Below are 13,187 nucleotides of genomic sequence, written 5' to 3'. Positions count from 1 at the left end.
TTTGTGGCGTTGGTGGTATAGTGGTGAGCATAGCTGCCTTCCAAGCAGTTGACCCGGGTTCGATTCCCGGCCAACGCATTGTCTTTAGCACGTCGCACCTTGCTGATCCAAAACCTTTTCAGGTTTTTCGGCCGTAGGTTCAGAAAAAACATATTCTCTCCCCGTCGGGGAATCGAACCCCGGTCTTCCGCGTGACAGGCGGAGATACTGTCCACTATACTAACGAGGAAGCTGTGTGCAGCTGAATCTCTGCAACATGCAACAGGTAATACTGGCCCCTTCTCAATCTTCACAGAAGGTGTGTGTGTTCTTGTGCCTTTTTCATTAGGGAATGCATGGTGAGTGAGCTTGTCAGTGATGTGAAGTCCCAGAAACCTGAAACTGTGCATAGTTCTCCCTGTGCTACTGCTGAAGTGAGTCACCTCTGATCAACATGCTTCAGCCTTCTAAATGTTATGCTGTTGTCATGAGAGGCTAACAGCTCCTATTTCTTCAAGGGGAATTAGCTCAAATGGTAAAGCGCTCCCTTAGCATGCGAGAGGTAGCGGGATCGCTGCCCGCATTCTCCAACGAAGGATTTGACTGTGTGAATGCCACTGAGAACAGCTTTAAAAACTATAAGTTTGAGTGTATAACTTCAGTGTACGTTATTTACCTGATTCACCATTTGCCTCTGCTTGACAGATGACCGTCTGAAAGCATGATATAGCAAAACAAAGAGAAGAACTTTTGGCCCGTACGGGGATCGAACTCGCGACCTTGGCGTTATTAGCACCACGCTCTAACCAACTGAGCTAACCGGCCCACTGTTGATAGCGGAACCCTTCAGGCATGACGGATGAATGTCCACCAGGTGTAATTGTTTTATTCTGTTTTTTTCCACATCCGAAGGCAAGCGCAGAAGGCACAACAACAGCACGGGGATGGCATGATTGCTTCCTGTGCTCGCAATTGTCTTAATAAGGCCTAACACAAAATATAGATTGTTCCCATCTACTAATGAGGTGTGATGACAGGCTTGCCCATAGTGTCAGACAAAAGACAAGAACTAAAGGCATGTTTCTGCCTGGTTTCGAACCAGGGACCTTTCGCGTGTAAGGCGAACGTGATGACCACTACACTACAGAAACCACAATTTTCCACCAAGCGTGCATGTGTCCCGCAGTGGAAATGACAGAGTTTGGTCATCTTTCCCAGGGGAAAATTTGCACTGAGGGTCTTTCAGCAAAACAATGGTGTGCTTGTTTGTGGCGTTGGTGGTATAGTGGTGAGCATAGCTGCCTTCCAAGCAGTTGACTCGGGTTCGATTCCCGGCCAACGCATTGTCTTTAGCGCGTCGCACCTTGCTGATCCAAAACCTTTTCAGGTTTTTCGGCCGTAGGTTCAGAAAAAACATACTCTCTCCCCGTCGGGGAATCGAACCCCGGTCTTCCGCGTGACAGGCGGAGATACTGTCCACTATACTAACGAGGAAGCTATGTGCAGCTGAATCTCTGCAACATGCAACAGGTAATACTGGCCCCTTCTCAATCTTCACAGAAGGTGTGTGTGTTCTTGTGCCTTTTTCATTAGGGAATGCATGGTGAGTGAGCTTGTCAGTGATGTGAAGTCCCAGAAACCTGAAACTTTGCATAGTTCTCCCTGTGCTACTGCTGAAGTGAGTCACCTCTGATCAACATGCTTCAGCCTTCTAAATGTTATGCTGTTGTCATGAGAGGCTAACAGCTCCTGTTTCTTCAAGGGGAATTAGCTCAAATGGTAGAGCGCTCGCTTAGCATGCGAGAGGTAGCGGGATCGATGCCCGCATTCTCCAGCGAAGGTTTTGACTGTGTGAATGCCACTGAGAACAGCTTTAAAAACTATAAGTTTGAGTGTATAACTTCAGTGTACGTTATTTACCTGATTCACCATTTGCCTCTGCTTGACAGATGACCGTCTGAAAGCATGATATAGCAAAACAAAGAGAAGAAGTTTTGGCCCGTACGGGGATCAAACCCGCGACCTTGGCGTTATTAGCACCACGCTCTAACCAACTGAGCTAACCGGCCCACAGTTGATAGCGGAACCCTTCAGGCATGACGGATGAATGTCCACCAGGTGTAATTGTTTTATTCTGTTTTTTTTCCACATCCGAAGCCAAGCGCAGAAGGCACAACAACAGCACGGGGATGGCATGATTGCTTCCTGTGCTCGCAATTGTCTTAATAAGGCCTAACACAAAATATAGATTGTTCCCATCTACTAATGAGGTGTGATGACAGGCTTGCCCATAGTGTCAGACAAAAGACAAGAACTAAAGGCATGTTTCTGCCTGGTTTCGAACCAGGGACCTTTCGCGTGTAAGGCGAACGTGATGACCACTACACTACAGAAACCACAATTTTCCACCAAGCGTGCATGTGTCCCGCAGTGGAAATGACAGAGTTTGGTCATCTTTCCGAGGGGAAAATTTGCACTGAGGGTCTTTCAGCAAAACAATGGTGTGCTTGTTTGTGGCGTTGGTGGTATAGTGGTGAGCATAGCTGCCTTCCAAGCAGTTGACCCGGGTTCGATTCCCGGCCAACGCATTGCCTTTAGCGCGTCGCACCTTGCTGCTCCAAAACCGTTTCAGGTTTTTCGGCCGTAGGTTCAGAAAAAACATATTCTCTCCACGTCGGGGAATCGAACCCCGGTCTTCCGCGTGACAGGCGGAGATACTGTCCACTATACTAACGAGGAAGCTGTGTGCAACTGAATCTCTGCAACATGCAACAGGTAATACTGGCCCCTTCTCAATCTTCACAGAAGGTGTGTGTGTTCTTGTACCTTTTTCATTAGGGAATGCATGGTGAGTGAGCTTGTCAGTGATGTGAAGTCCCAGAAACCTGAAACTGTGCATAGTTCTCCCTGTGCTACTGCTGAAGTGAGTCACCTCTGATCAACATGCTTCAGCCTTCTAAATGTTATGCTGTTGTCATGAGAGGCTAACAGCTCCTGTTTCTTCAAGGGGAATTAGCTCAAATGGTAGCGCGCTCGCTTAGCATGCGAGAGATAGCGGGATCGATGCCCGCATTCTCCAACGAAGGTTTTGACTGTGTGAATGCCACTGAGAACAGCTTTAAAAACTATAAGTTTGAGTGTATAACTTCAGTGTACGTTATTTACCTGATTCACCATTTGCCTCTGCTTGACAGATGACCGTCTGAAAGCATGATATAGCAAAACAAAGAGAAGAATTTTTGGCCCGTACGGGGATCGAACCCGCCACCTTGGCGTTATTAGCACCACGCTCTAACCAACTGAGCTAACCGGCCCACAGTTGAAAGCGGAACCCTTCAGGCATGACGGATGAATGTCCACCAGGTGTAATTGTTTTATTCTGTTTTTTTCCACATCCGAAGCCAAGCGCAGGAGGCACAACAGCACGGGGATGGCATGATTGCTTCCTCTGCTCGCAATTGTCTTAATAAGGCCTAACACAAAATATAGATTGTTCCCATCTACTAATGAGGTGTGATGACAGGCTTGCCCATAGTGTCAGACAAAAGACAAGAACTAAAGGCATGTTTCTGCCTGGTTTCGAACCAGGGACCTTTCACGTGTAAGGCGAACGTGATGACCACTACACTACAGAAACCACAATTTTCCACCAAGCGTGCATGTGTCCCGCAGTGGAAATGACAGAGTTTGGTCATCTTTCCCAGGGGAAAATTTGCACTGAGGGTCTTTCAGCAAAACAATGGTGTGCTTATTTGTGGCGTTGGTGGTATAGTGGTGAGCATAGCTGCCTTCCAAGCAGTTGACCCGGGTTCGATTCCCGGCCAACGCATTGCCTTTAGCGCGTCGCACCTTGCTGATCCAAAACCTTTTCAGGTTTTTCGGCCGTAGGTTCAGAAAAAACATATTCTCTCCCCGTCGGGAAATCAAACCCCGGTCTTCCGCGTGACAGGCGGAGATACTGTCCACTATACTAACGAGGAAGCTGTGTGCAGCTGAATCTCTGCAACATGCAACAGGTAATACTGGCCCCTTCTCAATCTTCACAGAAGGTGTGTGTGTTCTTGTGCCTTTTTCATTAGGGAATGCATGGTGAGTGAGCTTGTCAGTGATGTGAAGTCCCAGAAACCTGAAACTGTGCATAGTTCTCCCTGTGCTACTGCTGAAGTGAGTCACCTCTGATCAACATGCTTCAGCCTTCTAAATGTTATGCTGTTGTCATGAGAGGCTAACAGCTCCTGTTTCTTCAAGGGGAATTAGCTCAAATGGTAGAGCGCTCGCTTAGCATGCGAGAGGTAGCGGGATCGATGCCTGCATTCTCCAACGAAGGTTTTGACTGTGTGAATGCCACTGAGAACAGCTTTAAAAACTATAAGTTTGAGTGTATAACTTCAGTGTACGTTATTTACCTGATTCACCATTTGCCTCTGCTTGACAGATGACCGTCTGAAAGCATGATATAGCAAAACAAAGAGAAGAATTTTTGGCCCGTACGGGGATCGAACCCGCGACCTTGGCGTTATTAGCACCACGCTCTAACCAACTGAGCTAACCGGCCCACAGTTGAAAGCAGAACCCTTCAGGCATGACGGATGAATGTCCACCAGGTGTAATTGTTTTATTCTGTTTTTTTCCACATCCGAAGCCAAGCGCAGAAGGCACAACAACAGCACGGGGATGGCATGATTGCTTCCTGTGCTCGCAATTGTCTTAATAAGGCCTAACACAAAATATAGATTGTTCCCATCTACTAATGAGGTGTGATGACAGGCTTGCCCATAGTGTCAGACAAAAGACAAGAACTAAAGGCATGTTTCTGCCTGGTTTCGAGCCAGGGACCTTTCGCGTGTAAGGCGAACGTAATGACCACTACACTACAGAAACCACAATTTTCCACCAAGCGTGCATGTGTCCCGCAGTGGAAATGACAGAGTTTGGTCATCTTTCCCAGGGGAAAATTTGCACTGAGGGTCTTTCAGCAAAACAATGGTGTCCTTGTTTGTGGCGTTGGTGGTATAGTGGTGAGCATAGCTGCCTTCCAAGCAGTTGACCCGGGTTCGATTCCCGGCCAACGCATTGCCTTTAGCGCGTCGCACCTTGCTGCTCCAAAACCGTTTCAGGTTTTTCGGCCCTAGGTTCAGAAAAAACATATTCTCTCCCCGTCGGGGAATCGAACCCCGGTCTTCCGCGTGACAGGCGGAGATACTGTCCACTATACTAACGAGGAAGCTGTGTGCAGCTGAATCTCTGCAACATGCAACAGGTAATACTGGCCCCTTCTCAATCTTCACAGAAGGTGTGTGTGTTCTTGTGCCTTTTTCATTAGGGAATGCATGGTGAGTGAGCTTGTCAGTGATGTGAAGTCCCAGAAACCTGAAACTGTGCATAGTTCTCCCTGTGCTACTGCTGAAGTGAGTCACCTCTGATCAACATGCTTCAGCCTTCTAAATGTTATGCTGTTGTCATGAGAGGCTAACAGCTCCTATTTCTTCAAGGGGAATTAGCTCAAATGGTAGAGCGCTCGCTTAGCATGCGAGAGGTAGCGAGATCGATGCCCGCATTCTCCAACGAAGGTTTTGACTGTGTGAATGCCACTGAGAACAGCTTTAAAAACTATAAGTTTGAGTGTATAACTTCAGTGTACGTTATTTACCTGATTCACCATTTGCCTCTGCTTGACAGATGACCGTCTGAAAGCATGATATAGCAAAACAAAGAGAAGAACTTTTGGCCCGTACGGGGATCGAACTCACGACCTTGGCGTTATTAGCACCACGCTCTAACCAACTGAGCTAACCGGCCCACTGTTGATAGCGGAACCCTTCAGGCATGACGGATGAATGTCCACCAGGTGTAATTGTTTTATTCTGTTTTTTTCCACATCCGAGGGCAAGCGCAGAAGGCACAACAACAGCACGGGGATGGCATGATTGCTTCCTGTGCTCGCAATTGTCTTAATAAGGCCTAACACAAAATATAGATTGTTCCCATCTACTAATGAGGTGTGATGACAGGCTTGCCCATAGTGTCAGACAAAAGACAAGAACTAAAGGCATGTTTCTGCCTGGTTTCGAACCAGGGACCTTTCGCGTGTAAGGCGAACGTGATGACCACTACACTACAGAAACCACAATTTTCCACCAAGCGTGCATGTGTCCCGCAGTGGAAATGACAGAGTTTGGTCATCTTTCCCAGGGGAAAATTTGCACTGAGGGTCTTTCAGCAAAACAATGGTGTGCTTGTTTGTGGCGTTGGTGGTATAGTGGTGAGCATAGCTGCCTTCCAAGCAGTTGACCCGGGTTCGATTCCCGGCCAACGCATTGCCTTTAGCGCGTCGCACCTTGCTGCTCCAAAACCGTTTCAGGTTTTTCCGCCATAGGTTCAGAAAAAACATATTCTCTCCCCGTCGGGGAATCGAACCCCGGTCTTCCGCGTGACAGGCTGAGATACTGTCCACTATACTAACGAGGAAGCTGTGTGCAGCTGAATCTCTGCAACATGCAACAGGTAATACTGGCCCCTTCGCAATCTTCACAGAAGGTGTGTGTGTTCTTGTGCCTTTTTCATTAGGGAATGCATGGTGAGTGAGCTTGTCAGTGATGTGAAGTCCCAGAAACCTGAAACTGTGCATAGTTCTCCCTGTGCTACTGCTGAAGTGAGTCACCTCTGATCAACATGCTTCAGCCTTCTAAATGTTATGCTGTTGTCATGAGAGGCTAACAGCTCCTGTTTCTTCAAGGGGAATTGGCTCAAATGGTAGAGCGCTCGCTTAGCATGCGAGAGGTAGCGGGATCGATGCCCGCATTCTCCAACGAAGGTTTTGACTGTGTGAATGCCACTGAGAACAGCTTTAAAAACTATAAGTTTGAGTGTATAACTTCAGTGTACGTTATTTACCTGACTCACCATTTGCCTCTGCTTGACAGATGACCGTCTGAAAGCATGATATAGCAAAACAAAGAGAAGAATTTTTGGCCCGTACGGGGATCGAACCCGCCACCTTGGCGTTATTAGCACCACGCTCTAACCAACTGAGCTAACCGGCCCACTGTTGATAGCGGAACCCTTCAGGCATGACGGATGAATGTCCACCAGGTGTAATTGTTTTATTCTGTTTTTTTCCACATCCGAAGCCAAGCGCAGAAGGCACAACAACAGCACGGGGATGGCATGATTGCTTCCTGTGCTCGCAATTGTCTTAATAAGGCCTAACACAAAATATAGATTGTTCCCATCTACTAATGAGGTGTGATGACAGGCTTGCCCATAGTGTCAGACAAAAGACAAGAACTAAAGGCATGTTTCTGCCTGGTTTCGAACCAGGGACCTTTCGCGTGTAAGGCGAACGTGATGACCACTACACTACAGAAACCACAATTTTCCACCAAGCGTGCATGTGTCCCGCAGTGGAAATGACAGAGTTTGGTCATCTTTCCCAGGGGAAAATTTACACTGAGGGTCTTTCAGCAAAACAATGGTGTGCTTTTTTGTGGCGTTGGTGGTATAGTGGTGAGCATAGCTGCCTTCCAAGCAGTTGACCCGGGTTCGATTCCCGGCCAACGCATTGCCTTTAGCGCGTCGCACCTTGCTGATCCAAAACCTTTTCAGGTTTTTCGGCCGTAGGTTCAGAAAAAACATATTCTCTCCCCGTCGGGGAATCGAACCCCGGTCTTCCGCGTGACAGGCGGAGATACTGTCCACTATACTAACGAGGAAGCTCAGTGCAGCTGAATCTCTGCAACATGCAACAGGTAATACTGGCCCCTTCTCAATCTTCACAGAAGGTGTGTGTGTTCTTGTGCCTTTTTCATTAGGGAATGCATGGTGAGTGAGCTTGTCAGTGATGTGAAGTCCCAGAAACCTGAAACTGTGCATAGTTCTCCCTGTGCTACTGCTGAAGTGAGTCACCTCTGATCAACATGCTTCAGCCTTCTAAATGTTATGCTGTTGTCATGAGAGGCTAACAGCTCCTGTTTCTTCAAGGGGAATTAGCTCAAATGGTAGAGCGCTCGCTTAGCATGCGAGAGGTAGCGGGATCGATGCCCGCATTCTCCAACGAAGGTTTTGACTGTGTGAATGCCACTGAGAACCGCTTTAAAAACTATAAGTTTGAGTGTATAACTTCAGTGTACGTTATTTACCTGACTCACCATTTGCCTCTGCTTGACAGATGACCGTCTGAAAGCATGATATAGCAAAACAAAGAGAAGAATTTTTGGCCCGTACGGGGATCGAACCCGCGACCTTGGCGTTATTAGCACCACGCTCTAACCAACTGAGCTAACCGGCCCACAGTTGATAGCGGAACCCTTCAGGCATGACGGATGAATGTCCACCAGGTGTAATTGTTTTATTCTGTTTTTTTTCACATCCGAAGGCAAGCGCAGAAGGCACAACAACAGCACGGGGATGGCATGATTGCTTCCTGTGCTCGCAATTGTCTTAATAAGGCCTAACACAAAATATAGATTGTTCCCATCTACTAATGAGGTGTGATGACAGGCTTGCCCATAGTGTCAGACAAAAGACAAGAACTAAAGGCATGTTTCTGCCTGGTTTCGAACCAGGGACCTTTCGCGTGTAAGGCGAACGTGATGACCACTACACTACAGAAACCACAATTTTCCACCAAGCGTGCATGTGTCCCGCAGTGGAAATGACAGAGTTTGGTCATCTTTCCCAGGGGAAAATTTGCACTGAGGGTCTTTCAGCAAAACAATGGTGTGCTTGTTTGTGGCGTTGGTGGTATAGTGGTGAGCATAGCTGCCTTCCAAGCAGTTGACCCGGGTTCGATTCCTGGCCAACGCATTGCCTTTAGCGCGTCGCACCTTGCTGCTCCAAAACCGTTTCAGGTTTTTCGGCCGTAGGTTCAGAAAAAACATATTCTCTCCCCGTCGGGAAATAGAACCCCGGTCTTCCGCGTGACAGGCGGAGATACTGTCCACTATACTAACGAGGAAGCTGTGTGCAGCTGAATCTCTGCAACATGCAACAGGTAATACTGCCCCCTTCTCAATCTTCACAGAAGGTGTGTGTGTTCTTGTACCTTTTTCATTAGGGAATGCATGGTGAGTGAGCTTGTCAGTGATGTGAAGTCCCAGAAACCTGAAACTGTGCATAGTTCTCCCTGTGCTACTGCTGAAGTGAGTCACCTCTGATCAACATGCTTCAGCCTTCTAAATGTTATGCTGTTGTCATGAGAGGCTAACAGCTCCTGTTTCTTCAAGGGGAATTAGCTCAAATGGTAGAGCGCTCGCTTAGCATGCGAGAGGTAGCGGGATCGATGCCCGCATTCTCCAACGAAGGTTTTGACTGTGTGAATGCCACTGAGAACAGCTTTAAAAACTATAAATTTGGGCGCCGAGTGGTCCAGCGGTCTAAAGCGCTGCCACTATGAGCAGGAGGTCGCCGGTTCGAACCCCAGCTCATGCAGCTTTGCCATCAAGCTGCCGGCGTCAGAGGGAGCAAAATTGGCCCTGCTCCCTCTGGGTGGGTAGATGGCGCTCTCTCCCCACATCACTCCTACGGGGATGTCTGCAGCACAGGGCGTCTGTGAGCTGATGTACTGGAGCCGAGCCGCTGCGCTTTCCTCCAAGCGCGCTGGCTGCTCGGTAATGCTGCATCAGCAGCAGCTCGAAAAGAAGCGGTGGCTGACTTCACATGTATCGGAGGAAGCATGTGCTAGTCTTCACCCTCCTGGTGTGTTGAGGTATCACTAGTGATAGGGGGAGTCCTAATGAATGGGTTGGGTAATTGGCCGTGTAAATTGGGGAGAAAATGGGAAAAAAATTAGAAATAAAATTAAAAAAAAAAAAAAAAAAAAACTATAAGTTTGAGTGTATAACTTCAGTGTACGTTATTTACCTGATTCACCATTTGCCTCTGCTTGACAGATGACCGTCTGAAAGCATGATATAGCAAAACAAAGAGAAGAATTTTTGGCCCGTACGGGGATCAAACCCGCCACCTTGGCGTTATTAGCACCACGCTCTAACCAACTGAGCTAAACGGCCCACAGTTGAAAGCAGAACCCTTCAGGCATGACGGATGAATGTCCACCAGGTGTAATTGTTTTATTCTGTTTTTTTCCACATCCGAAGCCAAGCGCAGAAGGCACAACAGCACGGGGATGGCATGATTGCTTCCTGTGCTCGCAATTGTCTTAATAAGGCTTAACACAAAATATAGATTGTTCCCATCTACTAATGAGGTGTGATGACAGGCTTGCCCATAGTGTCAGACAAAAGACAAGAACTAAAGGCATGTTTCTGCCTGGTTTCGAACCAGGGACCTTTCACGTGTAAGGCGAACGTGATGACCACTACACTACAGAAACCACAATTTTCCACCAAGCGTGCATGTGTCCCGCAGTGGAAATGACAGAGTTTGGTCATCTTTCCCAGGGGAAAATTTGCACTGAGGGTCTTTCAGCAAAACAATGGTGTGCTTGTTTGTGGCGTTGGTGGTATAGTGGTGAGCATAGCTGCCTTCCAAGCAGTTGACCCGGGTTCGATTCCCGGCCAACGCATTGCCTTTAGCACGTCGCACCTTGCTGATCCAAAACCTTTTCAGGTTTTTCGGCCGTAGGTTCAGAAAAAACATATTCTCTCCCCGTCGGGGAATCGAACCCCGGTCTTCCGCGTGACAGGCGGAGATACTGTCCACTATACTAACTAGGAAGCTGTGTGCAGCTGAATCTCTGCAACATGCAACAGGTAATACTGGCCCCTTCTCAATCTTCACAGAAGGTGTGTGTGTTCTTGTGCCTTTTTCATTAGGGAATGCATGGTGAGTGAGCTTGTCAGTGATGTGAAGTCCCAGAAACCTGAAACTGTGCATAGTTCTCCCTGTGCTACTGCTGAAGTGAGTCACCTCTGATCAACATGCTTCAGCCTTCTAAATGTTATGCTGTTGTCATGAGAGGCTAACAGCTCCTATTTCTTCAAGGGGAATTAGCTCAAATGGTAAAGCGCTCCCTTAGCATGCGAGAGGTAGCGGGATCGCTGCCCGCATTCTCCAACGAAGGATTTGACTGTGTGAATGCCACTGAGAACAGCTTTAAAAACTATAAGTTTGAGTGTATAACTTCAGTGTACGTTATTTACCTGATTCACCATTTGCCTCTGCTTGACAGATGACCGTCTGAAAGCATGATATAGCAAAACAAAGAGAAGAACTTTTGGCCCGTACGGGGATCGAACTCGCGACCTTGGCGTTATTAGCACCACGCTCTAACCAACTGAGCTAACCGGCCCACTGTTGATAGCGGAACCCTTCAGGCATGACGGATGAATGTCCACCAGGTGTAATTGTTTTATTCTGTTTTTTTCCACATCCGAAGGCAAGCGCAGAAGGCACAACAACAGCACGGGGATGGCATGATTGCTTCCTGTGCTCGCAATTGTCTTAATAAGGCCTAACACAAAATATAGATTGTTCCCATCTACTAATGAGGTGTGATGACAGGCTTGCCCATAGTGTCAGACAAAAGACAAGAACTAAAGGCATGTTTCTGCCTGGTTTCGAACCAGGGACCTTTCGCGTGTAAGGCGAACGTGATGACCACTACACTACAGAAACCACAATTTTCCACCAAGCGTGCATGTGTCCCGCAGTGGAAATGACAGAGTTTGGTCATCTTTCCCAGGGGAAAATTTGCACTGAGGGTCTTTCAGCAAAACAATGGTGTGCTTGTTTGTGGCGTTGGTGGTATAGTGGTGAGCATAGCTGCCTTCCAAGCAGTTGACTCGGGTTCGATTCCCGGCCAACGCATTGTCTTTAGCGCGTCGCACCTTGCTGATCCAAAACCTTTTCAGGTTTTTCGGCCGTAGGTTCAGAAAAAACATATTCTCTCCCCGTCGGGGAATCGAACCCCGGTCTTCCGCGTGACAGGCGGAGATACTGTCCACTATACTAACGAGGAAGCTATGTGCAGCTGAATCTCTGCAACATGCAACAGGTAATACTGGCCCCTTCTCAATCTTCACAGAAGGTGTGTGTGTTCTTGTGCCTTTTTCATTAGGGAATGCATGGTGAGTGAGCTTGTCAGTGATGTGAAGTCCCAGAAACCTGAAACTTTGCATAGTTCTCCCTGTGCTACTGCTGAAGTGAGTCACCTCTGATCAACATGCTTCAGCCTTCTAAATGTTATGCTGTTGTCATGAGAGGCTAACAGCTCCTGTTTCTTCAAGGGGAATTAGCTCAAATGGTAGAGCGCTCGCTTAGCATGCGAGAGGTAGCGGGATCGATGCCCGCATTCTCCAGCGAAGGTTGGCTAACAGCTCCTATTTCTTCAAGGGGAATTAGCTCAAATGGTAAAGCGCTCCCTTAGCATGCGAGAGGTAGCGGGATCGCTGCCCGCATTCTCCAACGAAGGATTTGACTGTGTGAATGCCACTGAGAACAGCTTTAAAAACTATAAGTTTGAGTGTATAACTTCAGTGTACGTTATTTACCTGATTCACCATTTGCCTCTGCTTGACAGATGACCGTCTGAAAGCATGATATAGCAAAACAAAGAGAAGAAGTTTTGGCCCGTACGGGGATCAAACCCGCGACCTTGGCGTTATTAGCACCACGCTCTAACCAACTGAGCTAACCGGCCCACAGTTGATAGCGGAACCCTTCAGGCATGACGGATGAATGTCCACCAGGTGTAATTGTTTTATTCTGTTTTTTTTCCACATCCGAAGGCAAGCGCAGAAGGCACAACAACAGCACGGGGATGGCATGATTGCTTCCTGTGCTCGCAATTGTCTTAATAAGGCCTAACACAAAATATAGATTGTTCCCATCTACTAATGAGGTGTGATGACAGGCTTGCCCATAGTGTCAGACAAAAGACAAGAACTAAAGGCATGTTTCTGCCTGGTTTCGAACCAGGGACCTTTCGCGTGTAAGGCGAACGTGATGACCACTACACTACAGAAACCACAATTTTCCACCAAGCGTGCATGTGTCCCGCAGTGGAAATGACAGAGTTTGGTCATCTTTCCGAGGGGAAAATTTGCACTGAGGGTCTTTCAGCAAAACAATGGTGTGCTTGTTTGTGGCGTTGGTGGTATAGTGGTGAGCATAGCTGCCTTCCAAGCAGTTGACCCGGGTTCGATTCCCGGCCAACGCATTGCCTTTAGCGCGTCGCACCTTGCCGCTCCAAAACCGTTTCAGGTTTTTCGGCCGTAGGTTCAGAAAAAACATATTCTCTCCACGTC

General features: G+C 47.8%; 27 non-coding genes across 27 annotated transcripts; 13 read left to right on the top strand and 14 right to left on the bottom strand.

Moving 5' to 3' along the window:
- The first annotated feature begins 6 nt into the window (after positions 1 to 6).
- Positions 7 to 78, top strand: trnag-ucc (transfer RNA glycine (anticodon UCC)). Its single transcript has one exon. It is a non-coding gene; the product is annotated as a tRNA-Gly (tRNA).
- Positions 79 to 157: 79 nt separating this feature from the next.
- Positions 158 to 229, bottom strand: trnad-guc (transfer RNA aspartic acid (anticodon GUC)). The gene has a single exon. It is a non-coding gene; the product is annotated as a tRNA-Asp (tRNA).
- Positions 230 to 1,057: 828 nt separating this feature from the next.
- Positions 1,058 to 1,130, bottom strand: trnav-uac (transfer RNA valine (anticodon UAC)). The gene has a single exon. It is a non-coding gene; the product is annotated as a tRNA-Val (tRNA).
- Positions 1,131 to 1,401: 271 nt separating this feature from the next.
- trnad-guc (transfer RNA aspartic acid (anticodon GUC)) lies at positions 1,402 to 1,473 on the bottom strand. Its single transcript has one exon. It is a non-coding gene; the product is annotated as a tRNA-Asp (tRNA).
- Positions 1,474 to 1,740: 267 nt separating this feature from the next.
- On the top strand, positions 1,741 to 1,813 carry trnaa-agc (transfer RNA alanine (anticodon AGC)). Its single transcript has one exon. It is a non-coding gene; the product is annotated as a tRNA-Ala (tRNA).
- A 489-nt stretch (positions 1,814 to 2,302) lies between these two features.
- On the bottom strand, positions 2,303 to 2,375 carry trnav-uac (transfer RNA valine (anticodon UAC)). The gene has a single exon. It is a non-coding gene; the product is annotated as a tRNA-Val (tRNA).
- A 120-nt stretch (positions 2,376 to 2,495) lies between these two features.
- Positions 2,496 to 2,567, top strand: trnag-ucc (transfer RNA glycine (anticodon UCC)). Its single transcript has one exon. It is a non-coding gene; the product is annotated as a tRNA-Gly (tRNA).
- Positions 2,568 to 3,736: 1,169 nt separating this feature from the next.
- trnag-ucc (transfer RNA glycine (anticodon UCC)) lies at positions 3,737 to 3,808 on the top strand. The gene has a single exon. It is a non-coding gene; the product is annotated as a tRNA-Gly (tRNA).
- Positions 3,809 to 4,460: 652 nt separating this feature from the next.
- On the bottom strand, positions 4,461 to 4,534 carry trnai-aau (transfer RNA isoleucine (anticodon AAU)). Its single transcript has one exon. It is a non-coding gene; the product is annotated as a tRNA-Ile (tRNA).
- Positions 4,535 to 4,980: 446 nt separating this feature from the next.
- On the top strand, positions 4,981 to 5,052 carry trnag-ucc (transfer RNA glycine (anticodon UCC)). The gene has a single exon. It is a non-coding gene; the product is annotated as a tRNA-Gly (tRNA).
- A 79-nt stretch (positions 5,053 to 5,131) lies between these two features.
- trnad-guc (transfer RNA aspartic acid (anticodon GUC)) lies at positions 5,132 to 5,203 on the bottom strand. The gene has a single exon. It is a non-coding gene; the product is annotated as a tRNA-Asp (tRNA).
- Positions 5,204 to 6,031: 828 nt separating this feature from the next.
- trnav-uac (transfer RNA valine (anticodon UAC)) lies at positions 6,032 to 6,104 on the bottom strand. Its single transcript has one exon. It is a non-coding gene; the product is annotated as a tRNA-Val (tRNA).
- A 120-nt stretch (positions 6,105 to 6,224) lies between these two features.
- On the top strand, positions 6,225 to 6,296 carry trnag-ucc (transfer RNA glycine (anticodon UCC)). Its single transcript has one exon. It is a non-coding gene; the product is annotated as a tRNA-Gly (tRNA).
- Positions 6,297 to 6,714: 418 nt separating this feature from the next.
- On the top strand, positions 6,715 to 6,787 carry trnaa-agc (transfer RNA alanine (anticodon AGC)). Its single transcript has one exon. It is a non-coding gene; the product is annotated as a tRNA-Ala (tRNA).
- Positions 6,788 to 7,275: 488 nt separating this feature from the next.
- On the bottom strand, positions 7,276 to 7,348 carry trnav-uac (transfer RNA valine (anticodon UAC)). The gene has a single exon. It is a non-coding gene; the product is annotated as a tRNA-Val (tRNA).
- Positions 7,349 to 7,468: 120 nt separating this feature from the next.
- On the top strand, positions 7,469 to 7,540 carry trnag-ucc (transfer RNA glycine (anticodon UCC)). Its single transcript has one exon. It is a non-coding gene; the product is annotated as a tRNA-Gly (tRNA).
- Positions 7,541 to 7,619: 79 nt separating this feature from the next.
- trnad-guc (transfer RNA aspartic acid (anticodon GUC)) lies at positions 7,620 to 7,691 on the bottom strand. Its single transcript has one exon. It is a non-coding gene; the product is annotated as a tRNA-Asp (tRNA).
- Positions 7,692 to 7,958: 267 nt separating this feature from the next.
- Positions 7,959 to 8,031, top strand: trnaa-agc (transfer RNA alanine (anticodon AGC)). Its single transcript has one exon. It is a non-coding gene; the product is annotated as a tRNA-Ala (tRNA).
- A 161-nt stretch (positions 8,032 to 8,192) lies between these two features.
- On the bottom strand, positions 8,193 to 8,266 carry trnai-aau (transfer RNA isoleucine (anticodon AAU)). Its single transcript has one exon. It is a non-coding gene; the product is annotated as a tRNA-Ile (tRNA).
- A 253-nt stretch (positions 8,267 to 8,519) lies between these two features.
- Positions 8,520 to 8,592, bottom strand: trnav-uac (transfer RNA valine (anticodon UAC)). The gene has a single exon. It is a non-coding gene; the product is annotated as a tRNA-Val (tRNA).
- Positions 8,593 to 9,202: 610 nt separating this feature from the next.
- On the top strand, positions 9,203 to 9,275 carry trnaa-agc (transfer RNA alanine (anticodon AGC)). The gene has a single exon. It is a non-coding gene; the product is annotated as a tRNA-Ala (tRNA).
- A 1,157-nt stretch (positions 9,276 to 10,432) lies between these two features.
- Positions 10,433 to 10,504, top strand: trnag-ucc (transfer RNA glycine (anticodon UCC)). The gene has a single exon. It is a non-coding gene; the product is annotated as a tRNA-Gly (tRNA).
- A 979-nt stretch (positions 10,505 to 11,483) lies between these two features.
- trnav-uac (transfer RNA valine (anticodon UAC)) lies at positions 11,484 to 11,556 on the bottom strand. The gene has a single exon. It is a non-coding gene; the product is annotated as a tRNA-Val (tRNA).
- Positions 11,557 to 11,827: 271 nt separating this feature from the next.
- trnad-guc (transfer RNA aspartic acid (anticodon GUC)) lies at positions 11,828 to 11,899 on the bottom strand. The gene has a single exon. It is a non-coding gene; the product is annotated as a tRNA-Asp (tRNA).
- Positions 11,900 to 12,166: 267 nt separating this feature from the next.
- Positions 12,167 to 12,239, top strand: trnaa-agc (transfer RNA alanine (anticodon AGC)). Its single transcript has one exon. It is a non-coding gene; the product is annotated as a tRNA-Ala (tRNA).
- A 595-nt stretch (positions 12,240 to 12,834) lies between these two features.
- On the bottom strand, positions 12,835 to 12,907 carry trnav-uac (transfer RNA valine (anticodon UAC)). Its single transcript has one exon. It is a non-coding gene; the product is annotated as a tRNA-Val (tRNA).
- A 120-nt stretch (positions 12,908 to 13,027) lies between these two features.
- On the top strand, positions 13,028 to 13,099 carry trnag-ucc (transfer RNA glycine (anticodon UCC)). The gene has a single exon. It is a non-coding gene; the product is annotated as a tRNA-Gly (tRNA).
- The last annotated feature ends 88 nt before the right edge of the window (positions 13,100 to 13,187 follow it).

Source organism: Astyanax mexicanus, unplaced genomic scaffold (assembly GCF_023375975.1).
Source record: "Astyanax mexicanus isolate ESR-SI-001 unplaced genomic scaffold, AstMex3_surface scaffold_31, whole genome shotgun sequence".
NCBI lineage: Eukaryota > Metazoa > Chordata > Actinopteri > Characiformes > Acestrorhamphidae > Astyanax > Astyanax mexicanus.
Note: the sequence above shows the minus strand (reverse complement) of the source record. Positions and strands in the feature narration are given on the sequence as shown.